Genomic DNA, 8,411 nt, shown 5'->3' on the forward strand with positions numbered 1-8,411 from the left:
TTTAATGGGGACATTACTCATCTGTCCTTCGGAGAGCCTGAAAATCGAATCCAGATTTACAAGGTACACAAACATTGAGAACAAAATATCAAATCCAAAATAACTAAAGGTAAGTATAGATTTTCCATGTTCAACAACTCCACATATGTGTGCCTTGCTCCTATCTCTCTCTCTCTCTCTCTCTCTCTCTCTATATATATATATATATATATATATATATATATATGTGTGTGTGTATATATATATGTATATATAGATATAGATATAGATAGCTATAGATATAGATATATATAGATATTAATATAGAAATACCACCAATGTACATATATGTGGAGATAGATATGGAAAATCTACACTTAATGTTTGCAAGATATAGGGAAACGCTCGCAATTTGGAAGGTGAATCACAAGCTTACCGACAGCAGGCAGCTGAGGGGCACACGTCCGGGGAGAGCCACGCTCCCCAGCCACCAGAGAGACGCCCTACCGACACGCCCCCTGCTCCAGGGGATTTAATCAGCCTCTTATTCCTGTCCCCCGGGACGCGCGCGGGCGGGCGCCGGGCAAAGCCCGGGTCAAGGGCGGGCCCGTTTGAGCTCATTAGAGAACGCATGAGGACGAGACAGGGCCTTTCCCTAACATCTTGCTAAGAGGTTAGTGTGTTGCTCAATAACTGTTACCAATTACTACAACTGTTACTGCATTTTATAGCAAGTCAAAAGCAAGGTTGTGATTGTATTGGTAAAACTTGTAATTGATACAATGACGTCACCCCTGGGGAGGAGAGGAAGAAAATCGTTAACTAGTGGCTCCTTAGTGGGAACCTTGGACCAGTTTCTGATAAGAGCATCCTCAATCTTAGAAAACGAAATTGTTCAGACAGAAAAAAGACTGTCCTTGGATATTGCATTGGAAAAGCGCTCCTCATTGGGTCTATAGGCACAGGCACGCTCACCAGTGCATTTTCATGCCTTAGAACCTAGCGAAGTAAGTCGTGCCGACGGGGGGGAAGGAAATTGTGTTCTGCAGCAAGAAGAAAGTCAACCTTGCCTCCCAGTATCTGATGAAACAAATCTTAGCTGTAGGACTGCACCGAGGCAACCCAACAGTACCAACACAGGATTAATGGCCCAGTGTATTAAGACACGGTCTGCATCTAACGCCAAGCAGGCCCTGCCCAGGCAATTTGCCGAACAAAATCCCAAGAACCAAAGCTCCAAAAGGAAACACGGGGGCGCTATCGCTAAAGGGAAAAATCAAAAGAACCGGAAAATGAACACAGAAATCAGGAATGTTACACCACCAGCACTCCTGAGATCAGACTCTGACCATCCCACCAGTGAAGTAATACCTTTTGCCTTTGTCTCCCAATGAAGAGGTACCTGTGGAAATGGGGAGGGACTTTTGGACAAAACTGGAATCCATTTAAAAAAAAAACATGCCTCCCTATCTATGATAGGTTAGACATAATTGAGAGCAGGCTAGCATGTCTTGAATTATCATACGCCTCGGTTCAGGCACGGCCCATTCCCCGGTCCAAAGGCCCTAGCAATCACCATACAACTGACAAACCTACTGATAAACTTATTGTCAAACCTGTGGACGTTGCAGTTGTTGTTGTTCCTCAGCACACACCCCCTTACCGTGCTTGGGAGCCCAGGCTGCACCCAATCAATCTACGCAGAATGGCGGGGGTGGGAGGAGGGAAGTTGCTAAGAAGGCATCACACACTACCCAACTAAATCTGGGTACCTCCTGAATGCCATTGGTTAAAAGGTTTCCTTGTATTGATCTCCCCCCAGAATCCATCCCTTATGTGGTGGTACTTGCGGGGGTCACTCCACTGAGCCAGGACAAAAGGGAGGAGTACATGGATCTTAAGAACAAGTGTATCTATTGGCTCAATTGTAATCGCCCCCTGCCCCCGAACGTATCAGCCAAAATCTTGTTTGCTAGGCGTGATGACTGGGTGGCTAGCAAAGTAAGTCTATTGAGGGGGACTGCATAATTATTAATTTCAGGGACAGAAAGGCCGTTGAATATATCTGTGATTGGCATGAGGCAAGCTCAGAACCTCAATACGCTCCCTACCCCTTACCTTTTTTTATCGTGCACCACAACAGCCCATTTTGAATAATTTATTGGTAAGAGCATCATACTAATAACGAGGGAGGGATAAGGATTCATAGCGGTTTTGATAGGCTCTCTGGGCTGGAAGATTGCGATTGACAGTCGTCCCTGCCCAGACCTGGCGCTCACCACCTAGAACTTACCCAGTGTACTAAAAGTAGGGGAATTGATTTATTTGTGGGTAGTGTAAATGGCGATGATGACACTTCAGTAGCTAGCCATAACAATATGGCAGTTGAATTAGAAAGTAGCGTCCTATTATTATCAGGTGTCGAGAGCCAACCACATTTGTCGAGGGGGTTAACAGTTTTGATTCTTCCTTCTAGCCCCGATAACAGGGATATCCAGAATGATTTTTCATCCAGGGTGGACACTGCTCAAATGAAGCGTTTGGGTCTGATACAGGGGATAGCCAGTGTGACTTTTTAGAAAAGGCTAAAACCCGTTGGCGGTTTGTCTCATGGTAACGGGACAACCTCGATGATATCCTGGAATTTAGATGGTTTAGGCTAAAAATTAGTCTCACATGAGTGGTCGGATTTTATTGAAAAATTCGACATATGCCCTTTTCAGGAGACATGGCTAGTAGATCCTGTCTTCCGTGTTGGTTATCTTAACTTTTATGTCCCAGCATCTAAAAAAGACAGAGGTCGCCCAGCTGGGGGATTAATCATCTGGGCGAGACAAGACTTAGGGTATAAAATCCAGCAGCGCCCAGTATGTAATAATGATATTCTAGCAGTAAGACTTAGTACTCCCCCAGGAATAAGTCTAGAAATCTTTAATGTCTATGTGCAAGGTCACCCAGAGGGGGGGAAAAATCAGAGGTTGTAATTGGTCTGGAAGAACTGATAGCGATTATGCCCCCGAATACCTTGCCTCTCGTAGCGGGGGACTTTAACACAACCTTTGAGCCCCTAGGGTATGACGATTACCAGCTTACAGAAGAGGATGATTCTAGATGGGGTATTCCGGCCCTCGAGGTAGCTCCAATAAAAATGTGGACAGAGGCAGCAATTCAGTTGAAAGGATTGTGCATGGGTAACCATATGAGGGCAGCCAATGGGCGTACTTTGTCAGATAGATTAGGTAAGAACACTTTTGACAATGGCCTTAGGTCTAGTCGTATAGACTATTTGCTTGTTCACCTAAGGCTATGGCCCTATCTTGTTGATATGGAGGTTGCAAATCGTATAGAGGGCGACCATCACCCACTCACCTCCATTTTTAATCTGTCCCTCGCTCTGGGCATACCATCCACTCAGGGAGTTTTAGCTCCCAACCATGTTTTAGCCAATGATATGCGCCATCTAACATGGAGCAGAATCGTTGAATATCCAGAAATAGTAGCTGCAATTAACAAAGATGTAACCAACGCACTGATAGTGCTGGGGTCTGCTACCATTAGTGTGACTCCAGTTCTGATGTGACGGATATCCATACTAAACTTTTTGAAGGTTTAAATACCTATTTTTGTAGGCCCAACGCAGGAAGGAGTGTAAGGGGAAGCAAACCGGAGGGATGGTATAATTCAGCTTGCCGAAAAGCTCGGGTTAGCCTTGGCAGTGCTCTAAAGACAAGAGATACATCTATAGTAAGGTCAGCACGGGCCTGCTATAGTAAAGCAAAGCTGGAGGCAAAAAAGAGCTGGGATGAGGAGAAATGGAAGGATCTCAAAGACGCGTGTGCGGCCAAGAACCCCAAGTTGTTTTATAACATATTCAAATGGGACAGGGGAGGTTGTCCTGATCACCCCCAGAATAATGTGGCTCAGCATGCCTTGGTGGACTACTTCAAGCCACAGTATGCAAAGAGTAGTGACGATGAGTCTTGTGAACCGCTCCCCCATATCTATTATAAGGGGGTGGTCTTCACCCCTGTAGATGTTGATAGGGCGCTAGATGCAGTGACCGGGGGTAGAGCGCCGGGTATGGATGGCATCCCGGCAGACGTTTTTGTTAATGACAAACAAACCTGGTGACATTACATTGCTTATATCGCTAACGCAATCGCCCGGGGAGCAGATGTCCCACCCTCTTGGAAGGGTGCGGAAATAGTCCCAGTATTTAAAAAGGGCGATAAGTCAGAAGCTGGCAACTACAGGCCAATCAGTCTAACAGATTTGATGCAGAAGGTCATGGGCCGACTGGTTCTGTACAAGATCCAGACATGAATAGAGGACAATGACATCTTGAGTCCCATGCAGGCCGGTTTTCGATGCCGAACCAGTACGATAGACCAAGTCTTTCGCTTCATTACCTTGTACTGGAGGATAGTGGTCTTAGGAAAGGGAGCCCTTTACGCGGTATTTGTCAACTTAAGGGAAGCTTTCGACTAAGTCCTGTGAGAAAAGCTATGGCAAGTCCTGAGAGAAATGGGGATGGCTCCAGAGCTGTTGTCCCTAATCATCCGCTTACACGAGGACAACTTTGCACGGGTCCGGTGGGTGGGTAGGGGAGAGGTGACGGAAGACTTCCCTGTTGACAGGGGTGTCCGACAGTGATGCGTTATGGCGCCTACCCTGTTCTCACTCTTTGTCAATGGGGTGGTCGACTTTCTTTCCCTGACCCCCACGGTCACTCCGGTGTTGGCAGGGTTACACCTCCCAACCCTTATGTTTGCGGATGACACCCTAATAATAATCTCCAAGACCCCAAGTGGTTTACAAAAAGCCCTTCAGCGATTTGAAGAATTCTGCAAACTACGTGGCCTGGAAGTAAACACCGCTAAAACCAAGTTTATGTCATTTAACGAACATAAGGCGTTTAGGGGCAATGTGTTTATGGATAGTCTGCCCCTGGAACAGGTTGATTCTTTCACATATCTGGGCGTTACCTTACAGAAAGATATGCAATGGAACTGTCAACTTGATCGGGCTGTTCTGTCGCATAAGCAGCAAGCAGGAATCCTCCTAAGTTTAAGACCTCTTTGACAAAACCAAATAGCCCAGTTCTAGACATTTACGGGATGAAGGTCCTAAGCTCAGCCCAATACGGGGCAGAGCTGTGGGGGTTTGAAAACCTGAAATGTTTGACCGTACTGGAGAATGCGTTCTTACGCAAAGTAACAAGCCTCCCCCAAAGCACCCCTTAAGACCGTTACTGCTGGATCATGGCAAAAAGCCCGTGGTACGCCTAGCGAATCTTCGGCCTTTACTATATTGGTGGAGGCTATGGTGTACGGAGGAACTAGCGCATTACACCAGAGGTCTCATGGATGTCATAAGAACCGACTCATTCCACAAAATAACATGTCTAAAGGAGATCAGATACCTCCTAGGGAAGCCTGGGTTGCTAGAGCTCTGGAATGATCTTTTGAATGCTGTGTTCCCTTCGAAGGAAAAACTGAAAGAAAGGTATTGGGAAATGGTATTTACATCAGTAAACTCTCAAGGTCTCTCAACCCACCTTACAGGCCGTTTCCTCAAATTCAAGTCCCGCCCAGTTTTGGAAAGGTATTGGGACTTGATTGAGAAAGCTTACGACCGTAAACTGTATTTTTAATTAAGGGTGGGTGCTCTTCCAACCCGGGAATTTATCTGCAGATGGGGAGCTTCCAGTAATGACAAATGTGGCAAGTGCAAAGAACAACGTGAAACTGTGGGTCATATATTATTTTTCTGTCCCATGTACACTGTGCCCCGAAATGTCTGGATAAAGCCCATCTGTCGGGAAATGGGCATCAGGAGACAGTAGCCTTGCGAATACCGTGCTCAGATCCTGCCCCCCCCCCATCGCTATAGCTGTTGCTAAGTTCTTATGCTGGGCTTAGCGAATCCGCTTGAATATATTGCCCCAAGTTACCAATGAGTGATCACTTACTATATCTAATGCCTATCTGACTTGTTGTTACAAGATGTTCTGCCTACCAGACTTATGCAATGCGTTTCCTTGTGTAGTGCAAGATTGGAATTTTTGTATCATTATACCTGTAAAATGAATTAATGGTTGCTCTTGTTAAATAATTTATGGAATCTCTTATATTCTATGGTTATAGAATGATTTAATTGCATTTAAATTTTTTTTAGATATTTCATATTTGGCTCTTAAATGTATTTGTACAATGTGCTTTTATGACTTAACTGTCGAATAAAGTTTTGTGATTAATTGAAAAAACCTTGCAGTGGGGCATCATGGGAGCTGTAGTCCGGCTATTAAATCCCAAACGGTAGAACTTAATTTCTGTTGTGTTTAAAGCTCTTAGATAGGCCTCAGCCGAGGGTGTCCATCCTAAATCCCTCACTCGTACTCCACTGTACAAGTATGGTAACATCCGCACAAAGTGGCCCCCTTGGTTAGCGGGGCGGTGCGCAACTCGGCGGCAGGGCAGCCGCCAAAATATTAGCGCTCTAAGTCTGCCCAAAGCAGTGAGTTGCACTCGAGACGAGCTGACAGCATCAAGCTTTTATTGGATATAGACGTCAACCATCTGCCGATACAATAAAACAGCCGTTCCAATTTCCTTGCCTGACGCACTTCGAATCCTTTCTTCTTCAGAGAATGGTTGATTGGAAAGATCGCGTGCTGCCGTCACAGTTCCCTTCTTTAAGACGTGATCCCACGCCTTCAGATGGGCCGGTCAGATGACTCGCATTGAAAAACCTTGCAGTGGGGCATCATGGGAGCTGTAGTCCAGCTATTAAACCCCAAATGGTAGCACTTAATTTCTGTTGTGTTTAAAGCCCTTAGAGTCACCATGGAAATAGTTCATTATGTCAAATCCTCATTTAACTTGATTTTTTTTTACTTTGCTTGTGACTTATCTATTATCATCACTGCCTATTGCTCTTTGGACCACTGTATATATGTAGATATCACAAGATTGTGGAAAATGAGTAGTCGTATAGAGTCAAACTGAATCTTTCGTTAGTAATAATAATATCCATTATATCGGCCCAGAGTTTGGGTAGGATGGGGAACACCTCTAAGGGAACAGGTCATTATTAGGCACTCAGCCAATAACCATCGGACACTGAGTCCGTTATGCCCCACTGAGCAAACCGACACGAAATAAAGTGATATTGTGCAATATATTCCAATCATACTATATGTTTGGTATGTGCATCTACCCAGTTTTCTACTTGACATGAATATTTTCTGTCATTTTGACCTCTTATTAACCACCAAAATAGAGGTAAAGTAACATCCAACCACAAACGAAGGTCTGTATTATGGATAAGCTATGAACATAGCTAGTAACATGTAATTCACTACATAGCCCATAATGCATCATTAAGTGCTAACATGGTGTCTCTGTATAAATAAGAGAAACTGACAACGGACCTATGTTTACTACCGTGATCAGGAACCTTAGTGTTTGAAACGCGTAGGTGGAAGAAGTAAAACAGGTCAATAACTCCTAAACTGAATATTCCAAGAGGTGTGCGGTGTCTTCTTACCGAAGAGTCTTGTTGCTGCAAAGTTTTGCGAGGAGGTCCTGACCTTGCCACCAGCACCAGCTGACAGCCGCTCCCCCGTTAAGGACATTTTGCTTCAATTATATATATATATATATCTCCACAACTTTTCCCGCGGGGGAAACACAACGGGTCGCACAACCAACTGGAGTTTAAACAGCAATCTCCTTTTTATTTTTCAAATCAACATAGGGCAAATAACGCACTCGATCTACGCGTTTCGGTGTATCGCCACCTTGCTCACGATCATCGGGTTTGCCCCACCCGTATACATTTATAACCAACCTCTTTTCAAAATCATGTTACTTCCTGTCACATGTGTTGCTAAGGATTCTGGTCCTTGTAGTTTTACCAGTTCGTTATAAAGCAAAATATCAACTTAAAGTGCACCAAACAAAAACAATTGTTACTAAATCAACATATAAGTCCATCATTCAACTTGTCACTATGTCGGGCGCCTTCCAATAGGCTGATGTCTCTATAATATATTCTGCCTCCAGATAGGCACACTTTGCCATCCAGTAAACATTGTCCCTTTGTTACAGTACCATTATACAGTTTATTTACAGGTGCACATATAATTCCTCCGATTGATTCAACCCATTTGGGTGTAGGGTCCTCAGGTTGATGATGAATCTCGATTCTGCCTGCCTTAATTGTCTTTCTCGATCACCTCCCCGCTCACCTTTGGTGATCGTATGTATGCCATAAAATCTACATTTTTGCCAATCACCATCATGCGATTGTTCCATATGTTTTGCTATGGCATTGGGGCGGTCCTTGTGGATGGTTGCACGCATGTGCTGGAGTATGCGGTTTTTTAGTTCTGCTGTCGTGCTCCCTACATATTTCATCGGGCACTCTAC

This window comes from Lissotriton vulgaris, chromosome 5, assembly GCF_964263255.1.
Source record: "Lissotriton vulgaris chromosome 5, aLisVul1.2, whole genome shotgun sequence".
Taxonomy (NCBI): domain Eukaryota; kingdom Metazoa; phylum Chordata; class Amphibia; order Caudata; family Salamandridae; genus Lissotriton; species Lissotriton vulgaris.